Genomic DNA, 22245 nt, shown 5'->3' on the forward strand with positions numbered 1-22245 from the left:
CAACCCCCATGGTCACCTGTGAGGGGAAGACAACATATGTAAATTACTACCTGCACTATAATGTTTGCTGATACTTACACACACACACACACACACACACACACACACACATGTGAGGTGGTACAAAGGCATTATACAGAACACACTTTCTGAATGATGACATGCACGACATACAATCAGACCACAATGTACACACTCTGGACAGGCCCTCAACAATATGCAGTGCAGGTACGTCCAGTTAATGTTGCTACTACTATACTATACACGTGTGAGATATGTGAGGAGTGGGAGTATGTGATGGACCTTCACCTAACACACACAGTGCACCTGTGTACACAATACTAATGTACCCCTGTATAGCACAGTGGCAACACCTATACAAAATTATGTGCCAGTATGTTACAGCTCCTGCGAATAGGCTCCTGTGATGCACCACAGTTAACCCCACCACAAGTGAACATGCATATATTGCAATATGGCTACGTGTAACAGTTGTTTGCATGGAAAACTGTCTGCCCTCAATATGCCTAGGGTAGTAGCGACCCACAACAAGACAGCTCCACACTCACCGGGTTTAGGTTGCTGTTCTCCACCACACCAGTGGGACCTGTGTAGTGGTGGGGGAGAGGTATTGTCAGCACACACACATGTGGCATTGGTAAAGAATAATATGTGCATTTATGAACATGTACATTACAAGCTGTGACACCACCCAAATTGCTGACATTCACAATAGGTGTACACTTGTGTGCATTACAAAACACCACCCACAAATGCAGTTTGACCTGACATATGTGTTTAAAAATGCAAAGGCTGCCACTATGAATGCTACAGTATTGACGTGATGCCCACTGAGGCCTTACCTGGAAGCTCCTCGGCTGTTGACTCTATGCCACCCACCTCCACGACATATGCAGTTATGGTTTTCTGGGAGATGGTGGCTGCACCAAGGTTTTCTTACAACTCCTCAGTGGCTGTGAGTGGTGCTTGAGTAGCAGGCCCTCCACCTGTGCCAGCATGGTCCCTGGCTGCAACTGCAGACCTTTGCCGTGCATTGCGTATCAGATCTGTGGCACAGTGTCAGATCTGTTCGTAGCTCCTGTCCCAGTGGCCCTTATTGTTGACTGTCACTACCAGTTCTGTCCACAGGGGAATGTGTTCCTGCAGGTTTTGCCGGCTCATTCCCAACAGTACCCTGTGATGGAGTCTGACAGCATTGATGATTGCCGCAGTCTCAGCTTCTGAGAAAGGCGGGTTCCATCTGGGGTACATCCCACCTGAAAGACATGAACAGGGGATCAAAAATTAGGACCGCATACATTGGCCATCATTATGTACAGACCCTGCACATCCACTTTTGCTAGCACTATCCACCGCTAACACCCACATCATACCACTGCCGTCTATCAGTACAGTATGTGTGTGGGTATTGTCAACATACTGGCATTACAGCATGTGTTGTCCCCCGATCCTGATGTTTCATGTTCCCCCAGTGAGGACCATTAATGTGCATAATCCTCCATTCATCATTCACATCACACAGTAGGTTCTCCACCAGGGAATACCAGGCCATCAAACATCTACTGTGCATCTATAGGCTATAAGGCCAACCCTCTACCTGGTGTCATACATACTCCTCAGGAGTGACCTCACTGTGGCATGCAAGGCAATCACAGACTCCGCATTGCTGGGACTGCTGCACAAGTGCAAGTCATGTTCCACTGTGTTAAAACATGCACACACCCTCACCCTGGTGAGTGACCTGGACTGGCCTTGTTGGCAGTTCACATGTGTGTCACACACAATCACCCTGCAGTGGAATGGGCACCCTGTCCACATCAGGCAGAGTAGCTACCTAAAACTATGCAGACGTAACTTGGTCAAATGGATGGTTAACAGCACATACACCCTTGGGATACCACCTGTGTCCCTGTTGGATGGGGACATCGGCTGCTGCCTTGCATACATATGGGCTAACGTGGCCTAGGCATATGACTTCTCAGGGCCCATAGCCTAGTAATCTGAGATGGTAGTAGGACTACTACAAATGGCCTGACTGCTGTGACAGACTGTATTGTTATGTGTCCACACACATCACTGCCATTGACCGCTGGGTGTCCCCTATGGGCAACATTACAGTACCATGTCATCCAGCCTACATCTGACAAATAAGTGAGTGCTACTATGTGTGCATATGGGCATTCCAGGAATATCTGAGGTACACAATAACAGAGAGCAGTGCATATGTGGTGTAGGGTGACCTCCTCATAGATGTCTGACATCTGCAGTACCCAGTTGTTTGCAGAATGGGTACATGTGCATGATAAATGTAAACCCCTTGCCAGACAAATATGTATTCCCACACACCAGTTGGACAAATACATGATGGTTATCCACAGAGTTTGGAGAATGTGTCTGTGACATGCCAGACCCCTGGAAACACATTAATGGTACATGAATATCTGGTACTGTATCCATTCCCTTACGTTGGATGCTCAGTATGTATGGACTGCTGCTGAGCCAGAGCCAGCATCCCCCCACTACTACTACTACTACTACTACTACCTATAATCTGCTGTCCTGCTGCAGGGGTTCACCAGGCATGCTAGCCATAGGTGTCAGGCAATCAGATACAGGTGTGGAGTACACACTAACCTAGCCAGAGTATGTCAGAAATGGTCAGGGAGACCTGGATAATCTGTGAAATAATCCCGTATGACATTGGCTGACTGAGAGGGGCTCAATGACAGTATGATGTGATATGCCAGCTGTATCCACCAGTACATACTGTCAGTGTGACACTCCTGCACTGGCCCAGTAATCAAGGAGCCTCAATCCTCACCAGTACCACCAGTGAGGGACATACAAAATAGGAGTATGACAAGTACATACACAGTAAAGTACAATTACCCTTCACAGCACACAGAGATCACAGTCAGTCTGGGGCTGGTTTATCCTTCTCTCTCTCCAGATCCCCAATAAGACTCCCCACTAGCACAGCTATATGGTTAACACCTCAGCAGAGCGGCCAAGCCAAAACATCCATCACCCTCTCTGTCTGACCACTGCTTTGTGTCCCTGCCCAAATAGCTGACACACACACTGAGATTTGATTTATGAATCACACACACACTCCTGGGAAAGGCTTGCACAGGTTTACTAGCTATGGCCCCTTTTGCCCATGCTTAAAGGCAGTTCCAAACTTCTGACTGCCACAATCCAGCTCTTTATTAGCTACTGTAAGGCTCTTAGAAAGGGTGATGATTCCTACTGTGTGATGTGCCTATTAGCCAAATGGTAATTGTGACCAAGACAAAGGCTATTGGAGTGGGATTTACAGTGTCACCAAATACATACGCAAGTACTCTAAGAGCTTACTCCTATACAGACCAGACAGAATTACAAGGTTTAGTAATATTTAATAATAACTAATAAAGGAACAAAACAATACTCGATCAATACATTAACTACAGAGTTCAGACTCACAGGGAATTATTTAAGACAACATTGCAGGACAGTCTGAAATAAATACAGCAAACATCTAAGGTAATAGATTTATAGGTTCATAGGATGATACTAGGCTATTGGCCCAGAGGCCTTTATAAGCCAAGAATTTTGCCCATGTTCCGTCAAAGTCAGCATCTGTTTCATCTGTTCAGCAGGGATACAGGTGGTATCCCAGGGGTGTATGTTCTGTTTCCCATGCAGTCATCCAAGTTACTCTTAAAGAGGGCTAGAATCATGGAGATGGAGTCTATTCTACAGACGGGTGAGTCTTTGGGACACAAATCTATCCCACCAACAAGTTCTATTCAAGTCACAGACCAGGTTAAGGCCTTGCGTGTGGGTTGTCCGAGTGGAGTTTGTCTTATGGATATGCAGCAACTCCATCAAGGCTGGGTCAGAAATGGCCTTGTATGCCAGACACAGGTCACCTCTGAGCAGTCTGTATAGGATAGGTGTTTGAGACCCTGGATTTTCCTGGTCAGGAACCTCTGTGGTCTCTCTAACTGCTGCATGTGCTTGGCAAGGTACATGCTGAAGGGGGCATTATACTTGATAATGGGTCTGATAAGGGAGGAGTGCAAGGATGTTATGACCTCCTTGTTCCTGGATAACATACCCTTATTTATGAGGTGGGCCATGTAGAAAGCCTTCGGTACAACAGAGGCAACATGGTGGTCAAAAGCCAGGTTGCTATCAACCTGGGTGCCCAAGTCCTTCACGACTGATTATATGCTTAGTACATTGTTATTAATGTCATAAGTAGTGGGGATGACATTTTCCTCAAAGGGGATAAGGATGCATTTCTTAGCATTCAATTTGAGGCCATGCTTCTGGCACCAGTCATTAGCTTTGGTAAGGCCCTCTTGGAGGATGTTCACATTACTAGGGGAATTTAAAACAGCACCCAGCTTGCAGTCATCTACATACTTGGTCAGCCACAGACCACTGGTTTTGGTTTGACCCTCAGAAAAGTATATGCCAAACAGTAGATGCCCCAAGACTGATCCTTGGGGCACACCGCACATTATAGGTCTACTACTAGAGGTGGCTTCTCCTACTTTGACAGAGTGGGTTCTATCACTGAGCCAGTTAGCTACCCATCTGGTAACATACGGACTGATACCTAGCTGGGAGAGTTTACATATTATGCCCGAGTGGGGAATAGTGTCAAAGGCTTTGGCTAGGTCAAGGTAGGCACTGTGTACTGTCTTCCCCTTGTCCGTGGCTTTGGTGACTGTTTTGAAGAAGTCATCCAAGTTTAACAGGCATGATCTCCTTTTGACAATACCAAACTGTGTGGGGTCAAGCTTTTGGCGGTTGCCAATGTCCTTGTTTATAAGGTCCGTGATAATGCATTCCATGGCCTTGCATATCAGGCTAGTTAGGCTGATGGGCCTATAATTGCCTGGGTCAGTGGATGCTCCACCTTTGTGTAGCAGGATGACAGTGACTGTCCTCCATTCAGCTGGGATGAAGCCGGTGCTCAGGCTGTGGTTGAATAGGGTGTCTAATGGAGCTGAGAGCTCATGCCTGAGTTCATGTAGGATACAGGCAGGGATGTTATTAGGTCCCACGGAGACTTTATTTTTTGCCTTTGAAAGGCCATTAAGGACTGCTCCATGGGGATGAGGGCAGGGGGGCAGGTGCTGGTGATGTCCTGGTGTTCTGATGGGGGGACAAGAGGGTGAAGTTTTCACTGAACCTGTCTGCCACCAGGTTTGCTATATCTATGGCATTTGTGTATGTGGTGTTATTGACCACCAGTTCGGAGCAGATTTGGGTGTTGCCTTTGAGAATGTAGACATATGTGAAGAAGGCCTTCTGATTGCCCTTGGTGGATGTGGCCAATTTGGACTCAAAGTTACCCTTAGAGGATTTCAACAGTGACCTTATTTGTTTGTTCAAAGGAAAGATTTCTTCCAACTTGGCACCTGCTCCTTCTTGGCCATGGACAGCAATTTTTTCCTTCTATTATAGAGCTTGGTTATTGCTGCTGTCCACCAGACAGGTTTAACCTTCCTTGAGGAAGATGATTTGGTCCTGCCAGGTATTGCTGAGTCCATACAGCTATGTACGTGCTCATATATTTTTTTGCTGTAGGCTTGGACATTGGTGCTAGTTCCAACTGAAGGGATGGTGGCTGCGAAGCTGCTTATGCCTGCTCTGAGGAGAGTGTAGTCACCTTTGGAAATATTTTTTCATTTGACCCTGACAAGGGGGCTGGGGTCAGGGGAGATGGTGAGTTCAAAAGTGATCACTTTATGGTTGGATCTTAATCAAGGAGGATGACACTGTAGGAGTGCTACAGTGGATACTCATGTTAGTTAGGACCAGGTCTAGGATATTTTCACCTCTTGTAGGGGTGTCAATCAGCTGATCCAATGCATCACCATTGACGAAGTTGAGGAATCTCTGGGCATTCATGTTTTGGCTAGAATAAGTCTTGCACTCTGTGGTTGGGTAGTTAAAGTCAACCAGGATCAGGGTAGAGGGTTGAATCTTGATGTATTGAAGTAAGTCCAGATAGGTGGAGTGGGTGCCCTGAGTCATGGTTGGAGCTTTGTAGTTAGCTATGATTTGAATATGTACTTTGTCAACAGTTAACTGCATTTGGAGTGTCTCCTGTATGTCATACCATTTGACCAGCCTGGAGGTGTGTATGTCTGTGATAAATATTGAAACTCCACCTCCTTTGGCCTTGTAGCCCTCCTTTTGGGGTCTGAAAGTATGGTAGGATGAGTAACCTGATAACGGTGGGGTGCTCTCCACAGCTTTGAACCAGGTTTCAGTGACTGCACAAATGTCAGCACCCTCCAGGGCAAGGAATGTTTGCAATGAGTACAGTTTCATGCTAAGACTCCTAGCAATTAGCAGCATGACCTTTAAATTTCATTTATATGTATTTTTCATGTTGGTAATATTGTGCTCGTGACTTTGCCTAAAAAAAGCACTATGGGTAGGCCAAAGCCTTTTCCAGAAGCTTAAAGCCCAGGGGAAACAGATGAAGGCAATCTCTGGCAAAACATTGTGGTCTGTCAATCATGTACTGGCTTTTGACTGAGACAGCAAGGATCTTAGGTTCTTAATGTGATTGCATCTCTCACATATTGTGTTCTTAGGTGGTAGTAGTAGAGGGTTGTCTGTGTACATAAAGCAGTTGCTACACTGTCTCTGGATGCCCATATCAACCAGACTAGCAGGAGAAACCACAGGAAATTGGCCGTTCATGGTTATCAGAATCTGTGGAACATAGGTCAGGGATAGTACAGTGGGTACTATCTGAGGAAAGTACCTATGAGTATGAGTATGGCTGGACAAAATCAATACAGTAGCTGCAGATGAGGGCCTCGCTCACAAAGGAGTGCTGGTAAGGGAAACAAATGCAACTGAGATACCTCACAAAGGGTTAAAACAGCACAGCAGTGGTGCACAATGGGCAAACAAGCACAGACCCACACAATGTTGGGTTTAAATACCACAAAAACAAAGGTAAAATAGAAACATTGGAACTGACACCAACTAACCCTTGTTCATGAGCTCTTAGCTCAACACCCTATGCCAAACCAGTTCCAACCAGTTCACTTACCCTCAGTAAGTGCAGGCAGGCCCTGGCCAACACAAGATGACATAGTAGGAAACACAGGAATCACACAAATAGATCTGAATACCGCAAAATCTGTAACCAGACTATGCTAAAGATATTTAAACTCTGTTTAAGCCAATTTAACATAGGAGAACAGATACACACTTAAATATAACAGTAGCAAACAAGAGCAAACTGATTTAAACAAACTAACCAGTTAACCAATAAAAAACCTCAAAACTGAGCCCTGTTCCAGCAGTCTTCAATCAGACAAGTTCTAACTGCACACTCCTGCCACTTGGGTACAGGGGAACCCTCTCCAAAAAAATGGCCCGGATTAGTGTTCAAGTTATATAAACAAAGTTAGATTCAGCAGGTCTGAATCTAGTCTATGCTACACCAAACAAGGTGCACCAATTTCAGAAATAAACAGTTCAAATAAGCAGGCATAATAAGCCTTTAACCAGCAATTCCCAGCTCAGAAGAGCAGAACTTACCCTCTCCTCCCACAAGAGTGCTGACTACAAACCTTCTTAATGTAAAATAACTGGCCTGAAGCCCAAGTGCTTAAATCAGAACTAAGACACTTTTAGAATAACAGACACTAAGCCTTCAACCAGTAAAGTCCAACTTAGAAGGATGCAAGCTACGTCTCCTGCCACAAGAGTGCAGACCACAAACTTTCTTTTTGTAAAGCAATTGGCCTGAAGCCCAACTGCTTAAACCAAAAGGCTTAGAATAGCAGTTACAATTTAATCAAGCTACTAGCAAGCAGTAATAAATGCAGCAGAATAAGTGCATTTGAGTACTTTTAAGAAGAGGCAGCAAAAGCAAAATAAAGCAGGAAGAAACACAAATACAGTAAAATTATTTTTTTAGGTTAAGTGGGATGTAACAAGATAATTTATGTTTGGGAAACCAAGGGGGGGGGGCTTCCCAAATGATTTCTCTCTACTCAGTAGAATAAGCTGATGGGATAGTACAGGGAGGCGTGTCCAAAATGAGATTTATAGCATGGACAAACAACTCAAAAGCCACCAAATTTAAGAACAAAACAAGCACTGGGAGAGTGGGAGGGGGAACTCTTAAAACTCCAACAGAACAGAAAACTTAAAACAAAACAAATGTAATACTAGAATAAGATACAAAACAGAAGTGATCAAACCTTAAATAAAGGGCTTCAAATCAACATTAAATGCAGAAATTACTAATACTCAGAGCAATGCAGACCATGCAAACACTTCAGCTAACTACAGATATTTCTAACTAAAAGAACAATGCTGTCTCTCAGCTCCTCCCATGAGGAACAGGCCAAAAATATGAGCCAAAAACCTGGAATTCTGTGGAAATATGTACAGTTGAGAAGTAAGTATGTCTAGCCATTGTTAACAGACTTTCAGATTCTGTAGCAGTGTACTGTGTAAATGTGTGTTGGGGTGAGCAAGGAGACTGGTAGATGTGAGTGTCATAGATCCTTTTCTATCTGACTGTGCATGCTGCTACAGCTGATGCTGGTCTATAAGCTGTATATATTTGTAGGGGAAGACTTGAGACATGTCGCTTAAAACCTCAGCACCCCCAACCCTTTATGATTGGCTGTTGTGTGGATGCCCTGCTCTAGGTTTTTCATAACAATGTTACGTCTGTAGGAGGTAGTTGGACATACTGCTGCATGTGTAGCAAGCCACAGCTGCTGCATTCTGGCCAGGAGTCAGACTAAAGATTGTGAAGACATTGGGGGAGAGCAAGCTGTTACTGTCAGTGAAGGTGCAGTGTCAGCTGTTGTGTCACAGCATGGTTTGATTGAGGGTACCCACAACAGTCCAGCTGAGGTATGTGCCTGTGGTGCATATGTTAAATAATAGTGCTATCCAGAGAGTGTTAGGCAACATTTAATACACATATTCATAATTGTGAAATGTGTTCCACCCTGCAGGGCTTTAACATGGTACTGTGGATGGCAGTGACTGTGGTAGGAGCAACCAGTTTTGCTGGACATTGCAGGGCTCCATTATTCCTATGTTGTACTGACATGCATGTAGTTGTTGTGCCACACACCAGGCTGTAGGCCAGGCCTGTGGGTTTCTTTATGTGATAGATGCTAGAACTGTAACAGCTGGAGCTACCAAGTCATTTTTATGGTAGGTGTACTTGTAAGACATATGTGGATGCAAACAGTGTGCAACACAGGATTAGCATGGACGTGTGTGTTCTGATGGGTATGATGTGTGACACTGAGCTGTCTGTCATGCTTTTGTAACCCCAATCTGCACTGCCTTGCTAGTATGTGAGCACACAGAGTAGGTTTTATGAGGACCCTTCCATGAATAGGGGGCACAACTGTGGATATACAGGAACAGTCTGTGCAGCTGTCAGCTCTACCAGATATTGTGGGCCTCCCTTACATCCAACTGCATTTATTTGTCTGTGTACTGGTTCTGTGTCTGTGTCAGTGGCCCGAGTACTTTGATTTGGGTCAGTATATATAGGAGTAGTGTGTGACTGGCAATCAGGATATGTTTGTAAAAACGGTTGATGTACTTAACAGGTCAGTTGGCTTACTGGTATGTTGCTCTGACTGTAGTTCAAATGCGTCTGGGTTCAAAATTTGTCACTGATGTCTTTTTTCCATAAAGTTACATCCCTGTAGTGCATGGTATATTTACAAATGCATCAGTAATTCTCCAGAGCTGATTTGAGGAAGTGCTGTGTTGCTGTGACTCTAGTTCAGATGGTCCTTTGTTCAAAACTTGACAGCTTTGTCTTTTTTCCCTAATGTTACATGACTATAATGTATGATATATTCTCAAAAGCTGATCTGACTTAGTGGTGTGTTGCTCTGACTCTAATGCACAGGGTCCTGGGTTCAAGTCTTGGCAGTGATGATTTTTTTCCTTAATGCTAAATGACTGTAATGCATGATATATTTACAAAAGCATTAGTAACTCTCATATCTGATTTGGTGTAGTGGTACATTGCTGTGACTCTAGTGCACATGGTCTTGGGTTCGAGACCTGGCAGGGTTGGCTATTTTGTTGCTGGGCAGAACAGTGGCTGAATGAGATAGAGTGATTAATGCATTTTTAAGTGGTTTATGCAGTTTTGTGCAACACTAAGAAGTTCCAAGAGACACTTCACTTCCCTTAGCTTTGCTTAGCTGTGCTTACTCCTGCTTAAACCCATGCTAATTCCAAAAAAAGAAAAGAAAAAAGGGTGATAGGAAAGTAGTGAAATCGGGTCAAGCAAAGGGGGGGAAACATTATGAAAGGCAGCTACGGATGTGCAAGATGGGTGCGGGAAAGGACCATAGCTCTCCATTGCTTGTGCAGCAACAGCTGTGAATGATGTGGACAGTTTGGAATTTACAGCCTTACACCCTGCAGGAAGGGGTGTGAACGACATACATTTGTTCAGTAATTCAAAGGTAAATTGATTAACGTCAGTGTACGTGGGGGTGAAATGGAGAGGTATGCATGGGACGAGATTTTTTTGTGGGGACAGATGCCCCCCTTTTTTTAAGGTGAGAGTGGGATGTTGGGGAAGAGTTGTAGATACGTTTGGGGAGATAAGTTGGGTAGGAGAGGTTGCTTTTGCAGATAGACAAGACAGCAGACAGGAGGGGTGTATGACACATGAAGGGGGTAAACACCTTGGATGGGATGGGTGGTTGGGAATTGGAGGGCCGCGTGCCCCCAGATGGAAAGAGTGGGACTGAGGTCCCTACCCATGGTTGTTACCAATGCCCCTTCATGGCCCCAAAGGTGGCTGTGCTGCAGCCTGGACAATGGGGCCAGCCTGCCCTTCTAAGTGCACCAGTCTGCCCTCGATCTCGTGCAGGCATACATCCAAGTCCCTCTGGATGACCTGGAGCACCGTACCTCTGAACTGGTGTTGGGTGACAGGGTCCTCTCAGTGCCCATGCCTGGGGGGGATGGGTACCATCCCCTGATTCAGTTCCACCCGAGCATGGTGCAGGACCAGCAGAGGAGGCAGTTCGAGGTTGGGTCCCAGACGTGCTGGGACCTGGTGCCCCTGCCAGATGAGTCGGGACAGGTGGCTCCGTTGGGATCTGCCTGCCCAAATGTGCTATGGTGTTAAGGTTTTTCAAAGTGTACTGGTTAGTCATGAACAAAAGATTTCAACATTAGTTATAACAGCATGCATGGGTGTTTCAATTAACCCAGAACAATAGAATCGGGAAAATTGCATGGCAAACAGAACACATGCATAAATGGAATAACAGTCATTATTGTAACAGCATGCCAGTAACATTTATGGCAACAGGCCACCAACAATGGAATTTGAACAAGGTATGGTAGTATTGAACCATTTAAATATATGAACAATAATAGAACATGTCCCAACATTAGGTTGTGAGAACAGCATACCTGTAGTATATGAATAATAATTATTGATGCAGATAAGTGGGGGAAGGAACAGTCCATTATCAACTGTATAGGCTTATATTTCTCACAACAGTACTCCTCAATACTCTACAGGTTTGCCCTCACTTTACATCTACCTGAGGCCTATAGCTGCTGTAGCCATACATACCTGTTAATCTGTTGACCTGGATTGCTATGGGGCAAGCTATGACAACTGTAAGTACATGAGAAGAGGGAGATTTGTAGATGCCAAGGTTACATATAAGACTAACAAGGTGTACCCTGCACTGATGTTGTGTGAGTGTGCTAATGGCATACTTCTACTGGATTGATATCTCTGTGCAAGGTTATTGGCAACAGTGATCAGTAGCCATGACAGTGTGACACTTGAGAGACATGTATTGGGAAAGTGCATAGTGTATATAGCTATCCTGCTGTCATATGTAGGCATGGGGCTGGGCACTGGAACATGTGTACACAGTTTATTAGTATACCCTTCATACAGCTAATACAAATATTTCTTTACCTGTGAGCCCTGTGAAGAAAATATCTGTTAACACTACCTGACATTTTCTACAAATACTCAGGATTACTTGTGTGTCACTATGAAGGCACCTTTGTACCACACCCCGGATCCAAACTGTGGTCTGTGTGTGCAAAAATTAACAAGAGATATATGTATTTCTTATCACAGTGAGCTACTGGGGCACTGCTATCTGCTGCTTGACTGACTTGTGCCTATAACTCACTTGGTCACACAATCTGACCTTGTAATATAAGTGGAGTGTCACAGTGTCATGAGTGATAGATAGTGAACTGTGTATTAATACTTTGCATGCAGGTGTACACATGTAAGCCCTACTAGATATGATTATGTGTGATCTGTACAGACCATAGCAGGCTGCTGGGTTGCATACCTGACCCATACACATTTGCACATCATATATTTGCAGTCTCCACCTATTACAGTTTCATACTTGCATGCATCAGCATACCTACATTCAGAAATACATGTAGCTGAAATGCAAAAGTTAACACAAGACACTGCTGCAGGGAACACACTATAATACATTACATATTACTATTCAAGGTTCAGCTCTTAGTGCAGAACATATATCACTTTTCATTGTATCTTGTTTTACAGCTCCACATCTTCAGTTTGGTATGACAGCTGCCTAGCAGACAAACCACAGTGACTTCATGATCTCATAGCCATATTTGCTGTGTAGCACATGTAGACTTGTATTTCTTCAACAGAACAGATTAAACACAACAGTTTGTGGTAATAACTTTATTTAGGGTGATACGATACAGTGGTTTATTAGATTCTAACTTCTAAATTCAGTTGTACTGCATATCCTGTAGATGATGAATGTATGTCTGTTATTACTTTCACAGTAGCAAGCAAAGTATACTTTATTAATAGATTCATTCCTACACAGTATTACTAAAGCATTGGCTTCCTTTCATCAACAGTAGCTTGTTTGCTGCCTTCATCTGTATTACACAGTACCTAGCATTAGTTACTTATATCAATGTTGGTCTAACAAGGCATTTATTCGGTACACTCAGAACACACTATACCTAATGGCAGTAAACAATTACACTTTCTTACTTATTGGACTATATATATATATATATATATATATATATATATATATATATATATATATAGATATATATATATTAAAAGTTATATCTGTACTCACCACACTGTCGGCGCAGCAGCCTCACCAGTCATCCTGCATGGGCCTCCATGTTACAAGCCCTGTCCTCTGCAGCTGTGGGGGAAAACACACCATTATGCATACCCGTCTATCAGATATTCATACTATAATTTGCTAACTGCAGTGGTGGTGCTGCGGTAGCGTTGTCACCTCACAGTAAGACGTTGTCCTGTTCGATTCTCAGCTAAAGTGTCTTCTGTGTGGAGACATGCGTGAATGGGCAAACCTTCTTTGAAGGTTGTGCGTCAGAGCTGGCAACTCGGCATGTGAAAATCTACTGCCAATCATTAGCGGACCGGAGTTCCACTGTGGCGACCCCTAACCGGGAAAAGCCGAAAGACACAACAACAACAACAACCAGTATATATACTTACAAACTACTGGGGCATTCCAGTCCCGAGCATCTTGGAGCCATTGGACAAAATGTGCCCCTTTCCTCCATCTCAGGTCATCATAATGATGACAGACCCGATCACCAGTGTGGGGGATGCCAGTGGCATTGGCGAGCACATGTGCCAGATGGTCCCAGGGCTCAGACTTGTATTCTGAGCCCTGGTACTGGCCCTGCAGCAGTCTGTTTTCATGATTCTTTACAAGGAGCCCAGCCATGACACTGGACTCCAACATGTCCCAGCGCAGCACCCAAAAGTGCACTCCACCAGCAGCTGCCATAGTTCCTACAGGGATCAAATTCTAACAGGTTCTGCCTGTGCGGTTTAAATAAGGCCATATTCCCACCCTGTGCCATTAATGGACCATTTTCAAAAATGTTAAGCACAGCCCAGCAGTGTGCAAACCCACTAAGCTGACTTGAGCAGTGCTTACAGTGGAAATGCTGAGCAGAGCTTAGCAGTGCACAAATCTGCTTAGCTGAGCTGAATACTGCTTAGAATGGGACTTCTTAGCAATGCTCAAACCAACTGAGTAGATCTGAGCACTGCTAAGTATGGCTCAGACAGGTCCTGTTTAAACATTGCTTAGCTTGGCTAGGCACTGCTTAACAGAACTGAGCGAAGGGCAAACAAAAGTTTTCATTTCAAGAAGAATAAGATTTGGATATTGATTACTCATTACTTATGCATTATTATTAAGTGTATATATTTTACTTTACATGACGTCCCGCTATGTGCTTTCATTACATTACCTTGTGGTGTGACTCTACTGTAAATCAAAAAGTAAGAAAGTGATGGAACCAATAAACCCAAAACACGAATATATTTTAAAGAAAAAGGCGTACTTGCTGTAGAGTGAAACACACTTTATTCCAAAAAAGTGAGTGCTTTCGAGGTTACCCTCTTCTTCAGACCTTAATAAAAATCTAGCTCCTGTATTTTACTGTTTAGACTCTGCAGAACTTCGGACAGACATTTTTCTCCTTCATCTCCAATACTGTTAAATTTCAGGCCCCTCTGAGGCCTTCACTGATAGATTTCCATTGATTGCCTCTCTGGTTTCTTTGCATTCCACCTGGTTTACACCCCTTGGCACAATGTCTGTCTGACGTTCTGCAGAGTCCAAATAGTAAAACACAGGAGCTAGATTTTTATTAAGGTCTGAAGAAGACGGTAACCTCAAAAGCGCTCACCTTTTATTGGAATAAAGTGTTTCATTCTACAGCAAGTATACCTTTTTCTTTACAATGTGACTCTACTGTATCGAACAGTTGTGTTTAAATGAGGGTTTTCACCTCATATCTCCACTGACACTGGGATTCTGGGCCAGCTACACTACCCTGGTTAACAAATATCAATTACTACATCAATAAATAAATAAAAAAATAATAAAAAAATCTTTCCCATGTAAAAGATGAATGGCCTGTCTTGGTATTTGAACTGTGGACCTACTGCACATGAAGCCTTGACACTAACCACTCAGCTAACTCGGCTGTGAAGATTTCAGCTATGCATTTCTATATAGCTTTTCATTATGTTTAAGCACTACTGAGCAAAGCGCCGTGCCACGCAAACCTGCTCAGTTATGCTTAAACTTTAAATACAATGAAGTAAAAATAAATAATCCATTAATTTTACGTGAAACATCACACTTCAATTATGAAATAAGTGTCCAAGGACACTTTCTTTACTTTTTTAATGACATACTGCACCTTCACAATCCAGGGTGTGTGTTACAGATACTGTAACACACCCCCTACATGACATTACTTTATTTTCAGGTCAGCCTCTCAACTATACAGATTTACACCCAATGTCCACATTTGTGACTCATATTTTTGGTCCATTTTTCATAAAATTATGTTTCCCTTGCAAATCACTGGTCAAATCATTACAGACTGCAGTTAGAAAATTATGACAGGCATTTGAGTTTCGGGCGACATACTCTTCAGAAAATCCATGCTAATGCTAAACCTGTCATTCTATCAACTTTCTAAGTTTGTAAGAGCAATATTTCAAAACCATACCTAGTTTTGGGCTTCTATCCCACTTTTACTAATGGCTTTGTTCAGACTTCTTGCTCTAAGAGGTTGAGAGGTATGTGTGCGAGGACACTTTTTTATTGTAGAGTGCCGTACAGCACATTCACAATGCAGGAGGTGTGTTAAGTATCTGTTAGTGGTACAAAATATTCTGCAGTGCAAATAAAAGGATTATTCAAATTTATTTTCAGCAGTTGCTTTTGATTTAAGTCGTTTTACTGAATTTCAACCGGAATTTGCTGAGAGGGATTGCTACGTGCTCGCACTTTGTTTGTTTGCCTGTGGTTTACTGGTTTACGAGTTCTTTTTGTGTGTTAAGTATGTGTAACACAGGTCTATATTGGATCCGTGAATGTTCACAGTGTCGAATCTGACACTGTGCACACGTGAATAGTGAAACCACAGCACATCGAAGAGGTAAACAGAAATCTCTATAAGGGGAGATTTCCATTTACTTCAATGTAGTGCAGTCTCAGAGTTGGTATATTTAAGTAGTGGGGGGTGTGGAGGGTGCAGGGGGGCTTGCCCCCTACTTACAGCAAGTAGTTTTGTTTCCTGACTTTTTTTGTTTAAATTAGGTATTCGATGTTACTGGACTTCGATGATATGGTGTCGATCATATCGTATTCAAAGTTCAGTAACTTCGAGTATCTAATATAGACCCCTGTAACACACCCCCTGCATAACATTCTCTTCCCATTCATCTTTTAAGTGTCTGAGGACACTTTTTTATTGTAAAGTGCTGTATGGCACTTTCACAATGCAGGGAGTGTGTTACAGTACCGGTCACACACTCCCTGCATAACATTCACTTCCCATTCACCATTGCAGTGTTCACAGACACTGTTTTCTATTGTAAAGTGCCATACGGCACTTTGACAGTGCAGGGGGCGTGTTACAGATCTGTGAGCACTACTGCAACATGCCCCCTGCACTGATTCAGTATCCATGTACACGGCTCAGTCTCAGTAGCGCGCCTTCATTAATATGCAAGGCACGCTGCCGAGAGGGAGATGCGGGCACAGACACCATTCACTCCATGTAGGAATAATGCTATTCCTACACAGAGTTTATTAAATCTGGGGGATAGACTCTGAGAAAGATTTAATGGATTGCCAGGGTGGGAACAGTGAAACACCTGAAGGGGCATATAGTCAGTCTATCTCTTTGAACTGTACTTGGGCCTGGGAGGCTCACCATTTTTTTTAACTTCTCTGCCATTCCTTTTTGAAGACCTGTTTGTCTGTACCATGTTTGAGACTGATTGCTGTGTTTACTATAAAAAAGACCAAGATTTGAAAGGTCCTACTAAACTTTGGGAAGGAGGGTTGAACAATCTGTGTGATCCCATGAATTACCTTCCCTCTTTCATTATTTTTTTTCAGGACTTCAGCAGAAGATTGTACAAACAATACCTCTGTGTCCACGGGAGAAAGTACAATATCAGCTTTGATATCCTATAATACATTTTGTGAATGCATACAAGCAAAATTTGTCATCACTGATCAAGTAATGGCTTCTCTGGATACACCTTCACCAGAGTCATAAGAATATTTTGGACAATGTTTATTTACCTGAGAAATACAAGCTATTAAATAATTCAGAGATGCTTCAGTCTGTGAAGAAAGAAGGTTAGCTGTTAACTTTCTCATGTTTACAAAAGATGCCAGCAGAAATTTTGACACACAAGCCTGGCATTTCAAACTTTTGAAGGCTAAAGTAGAAGAATATACTTTCTTCCCAAATAGAATGTGTTTGGCATCAGATGGTTTTGCCAAAGAAACAACTGCAGTGTCTGATCTAGAAAATAGTTAATTGTGGGTCTGGGGAACCTTATATCACATATCAGATTTCTTAGGGTCAGGAGATTGACTGTCAGGCCTGACTGTCAAAATAACATCCTCTAAAACCAGCTCCAATAAATTATATTTTTGCTAGGATACTTGAATTTTACTCTGTTCCCACTAAAATTATTCTTTCATTCTGGCTATAGTTTCAGGAAAGGTTAACTGTTGGGCGTGGGGGGTGAAATCCGACAAAAAAACAGATTCCCTTTCCTGTGGAGTAGGCATAAAATCTTAATCTAATTCTAGTCATTCTGAGTGGGAATCAGTATATGAAAATGAGGAAAACAGTTTTCTTTTAAAACTCATTGAGGAATTAGAATTTAAAGAATTAAAGCCTTGAAAACACTCAGCAAAATTTATCCAAGCTTTCCTGCCCACTCTATGTGAAACAAGACATTTTCCTAGGAGATCCTTAGAAAAAAAGACCAACCCAAAGATGGGGCTATTCCCCAGGAATCAGACAACTTGGGTCAGCTTTTCTGTAAATCACTGATCACTCCTTCTGCTGAGACCTACATGAATGGTTCGCCTTCACTCAAAGAGGAAAATCCAAAAGTCAAAGAAGATGTGCCTAACTCCTGGGCTTAAGCAACATCTTGAAAAACAACAGAAGGATCAAGAGATGATGATGAATGGTCCAACGTACCTAATCTGGCCACAGGAAAGTCACTCATTGGAAGATGAGGAAGTTTGGAAGTCAGCTTGAGTTGCTCTATATTGTGCATGATAAGAGTGTAGAAAAGCCTTAAAGCAGCCAGTGAATCACCTGAAAGGAATTTCACAGTTTTGAGGTATAAATTTAAGTGCCAACCCCAAAACCACAAGTTCAAGCCCCTATCTAAAATTTTCCACACAAATATATAAAATTTCACACAAAAAGTTATTTCAAAACAGTTTTCCCCAAACAGGTATGCCTATCAAAAAATAATGTTTTGAAGTAAATTTTTAGTGGTAACCACTAAAAACACAGTTCCTAACTTTAAATGTTTCTCCAGAAAAAGTTAACCTTTTCTCAGAAATGTAGATGAAGTAGATTTTCCTTAGATTGATACTGTCTACCCTTGATGGAGCATCAGCAGACTGTCAATCACTTGAAGCCTGCAGAGAGTGCGCACTTTGAAGGCAAGAAAGTTCTGAAGGATTGACACCATAATCATTTACTTCATATATCTCTCCTAGAGCCTTTCAGTGTTTAAGATGTATGGAAGGTGCCCTAAAGCTTTGGATATTTGTCACTTGTCATATCCTAGACAGGATATCACACATGCTGCAGCAGTGATCTAATGATGAACATTCAGTGTTGTGTAGTCCAACAGGAAGTTACCAGTATGTTTAGAGACTGCTTCATTATCTTCAGCAAGGCAAAAGAGGGAGAAATGTAAAAAACAGCATTCCTATTCATGAGAAAGAAAGGCATCTGTTTTGTGAACCTTTTTGTAATGTGTACTGCCACAGAACTGCTTTAACTGCCTGTTGTGAAGGGAGGCAAACAGACCTTACTGGGGAATTCCCCATAGGTAAGCAATCTCCTGGAAGACCTCTGAGTGTGACATCTATTTGTGAGGGTCTGTCATGGATCTGCTCAGTCAGTCTGCAACTGTTCTACTCTGATGAGATGTAGCTCGCAAGTAAGGACAGATTGTGCTGAGTTGCCAAGTCTCAGGCAACTGTGGCTAGTCTCTGTAGGGGATAGGATCTAATTCCCCTTGTTTATGTTTCACATAACTGTGAGGTTGACTGTTATGACTAAAAGTGATCCTGGCTTTCATAGTTGATTCAGTGCTTTGATTGCCTTTATCAGAGCCTTCATCTCCTTAAGAATTATATTTTTATTTCCAAAAAAAGAGGTTCTCAAATACCTTGAACCTTGGTTCTTTGAGAATCTGCCCCCCCACCCCCCACCCCCCCACCGCTCGCAAAGTTTGAGGCTTCTGTCATAACATACTGAATTACAAATGGGGAGAGAAATAGAGGTGTGTGTTACATTGGACTTGGCTGCACCACAAAAGGAGTTCCTTTTTTTGAATTCCAGAACTACAGTATGAAAGGATTCGGATGTTGGTGTGGGGTTCATATAGATTTGAGGCACCACTGAATTTTTGTCATGTAAAATCTGGTTAAATGAACCATGAAAATGGTTGTAGCCCCATAATTTAGAATTCAGAAGAAATCTTTGCTGTGGAACTGGACTTGTGAGCATGGTTTTGGAATTGTTGATTATAGAAGGAATTGTTTTTCAGGGGGGAGGTGGGCCACCATCCTAAAAAAGATTAACATGTGAAACAGTACTAGGGAAGCCTTTTCTGTGTTTAATTTGAAATCAAGACTGCAGAATAGATTTCACAGAAAATGAAGGGATGCCAGAGTGCTTTAGGCAAAATCTGCTAAAATGAAGCAATCATACAAGTTGGGGTAGATATGAAGTCCCTGAAGTCTGCTAAAAACAATGACTGGAGATGGGCATTTTATGAATACTCTTGGAGCTGGAAGACAGACCAAATGGTAAATATGTGAATTGAAAGTGTAACCCCAACACAAAGAATCTTTAATAATACATATGATCTTTGTGAATGGGGATGTGGTGGCATACATTTTTGAGATCTAGAGTGAGCAAGTAATCATTCTGTGGAATAAAAGGAAAAGGGAACTGCAAAGGTAACATTTTAAACTCTGAAGCCATGAGGAAAGTATTCAAAACTGATAAATCTAAGACTGGTCTCCAGGTGCCTTCTTCCTTGGATACCAGCAATTTCCTTGAATAGAATTCCTTTCCCATTTTGAGGAGAGGGAACAGGTGTATTATACACTGAGATAATATACCTGGAAGAATATGAGGGAACAAATAATTCAGATTCTTTGGTGGAAGTTGGATTCATGATTGTAGAGGAAAGGATGCCCAGAGCAATTTTTAACCCCCTTAAAAGATTTTCAGCATTATCTCTTATTTGTCTGCAGAGAAGTGGGGGGGGGTTGCCTGCTAGTTTGGAGAAGGGGGTGGGTGGGGGGGATGAGGATCAATGGTAGTTATGCATTTCTTTTTTTGCATGGAAAACCCTTGGTGTCCAATCCCTTTATTCTTTTGAGTCCCTGTGACACTCTTCTGTGTAATACTCCTTAGTGGAGTTTCATTCAGCTGGTTTGAAGGGCTTCTGAAAAAGGACCTAGGGCTTGTGGGGTAATTTATCTGATACCTTCGGACAGGTGAAAGAAAAAGTTGTCTCATCCTCTGTATTAACGTCCCAATGTTCGCTAACCTTTTAAGGACTTCTGACAAGGAATTCATAAAATGAAAATCATTTTCCAGGGGACTACTTAAAATGTGTGCCTTGACATCATCCAGGAAACTCTAGAGTCTAATCCAGGCATTCCTATTATCAGAGCCCCTGTGGCAGCAGTTCTTGACACAGCATCTACTGCATCATATGCACATGTTATTGAGTGTTTTGTGACTTGGGAAGGGGAAGACACTAACACTGACAAATTAGTTTTAATATCTGTGGCTGGAATGTCAACTACAGATTGCTGCATTTCAGAAAATATAGAAAGTAGATACTTAGCCATGTAGGTCTGGCAGTTGATTGACCTGGAAGCTAAAGTGGAAGACACAGACACCTTCTTCCCATACCTGTCAAAGGTCTTGCTTTCACTGGAACAAGGTTAGAAGAAGCCATAAGTTAGATTCAGTATCCCCATACATAGAAATCACAGCTGGATCTGCAATGGGATTTTTAAAGAGAAACTTACCAGAATCTAACACCTTATACATTCTGTCAGGTTTCCTGGGTATAGCAGGATACAAATCTGGAGAAACAGAAGCAGAGTTAAATTCTCCCTCCAAAGCCCCCCATTACAGGAGGAATGGCTAAGGTTGTAGGAAAATCTAAACTCAAAAGATCAAAATATTATTTGTGTGCCTCAGAAACCTCTCACCCTTCTCATTTGAAGAACTCCCGAATTTTCCCAGTGGTGTAAAAATCCTCCCTATGGTTAATCTAGGTTATAGATTCTCCTTGATTCAGATTCACTGGTAATGGGGGAGAAGAGTTAAGAAGCATAACCAAGGCCTTCCTCCAAGTCAGAGACCACCTCCACATCACTGAAGAGGGGAAAGTTCCTTCTCTTAGACTAGACTGGGAATCTACTGAAAAACTAAAAAGATTACAAGCCTTAAACAAACCCTAAGCAAAGTTGTACCAGTCATTTTGCAATCCCTTCAAACTAAAAGTAGCAGTGTGTGTATGTGTGTGTGTGTGGGGGGGGGGGGGGTGACAAAAGAGTAGACCTTTTAGTCTTTTTTCTTTGGGGTCTCTAGTCTGATATTCTTGGAAGAAGGAGATGACTGGACCACCATATGTGATCCAGCTACTTTATCTCTAACCAGAACTTGATATACTCCTCCCTTTCCTTCAGTGAGGACAGAATGGAGTTCTCCCTTCTGGGATGATGCCTGAAATCAAGTCTGACTGGACATGCAAACATCCTGGGACTTAGCAGTTTCCACTGCAGTGTCACCAGAGGGGCCAGGTAGATTACATTGATGATGTGAAGGCTCCAAACTATCACGGTGGAACTGTCCATCCTAGCCTAGACTGTTGAAAAAGGGTGTATGAACATCTCTTAAGAAGCTTCTTCTGATTTTTTTTTTACTTCTTTTTGGACTGAGTGGATCTCTGTGGTATAGGATTCACTAGCCATGCCGTGGTTGCACATGTCAAGACCTTAGATGTTTGTTTTCAAGAAATAGTTTTAGGCTATTAAGCCT

Source organism: Protopterus annectens, chromosome 2.part0, assembly GCF_019279795.1.
Source record: "Protopterus annectens isolate FY-2018-M chromosome 2.part0, PAN1.0, whole genome shotgun sequence".
In the NCBI taxonomy this organism is placed as follows: domain Eukaryota; kingdom Metazoa; phylum Chordata; order Ceratodontiformes; family Protopteridae; genus Protopterus; species Protopterus annectens.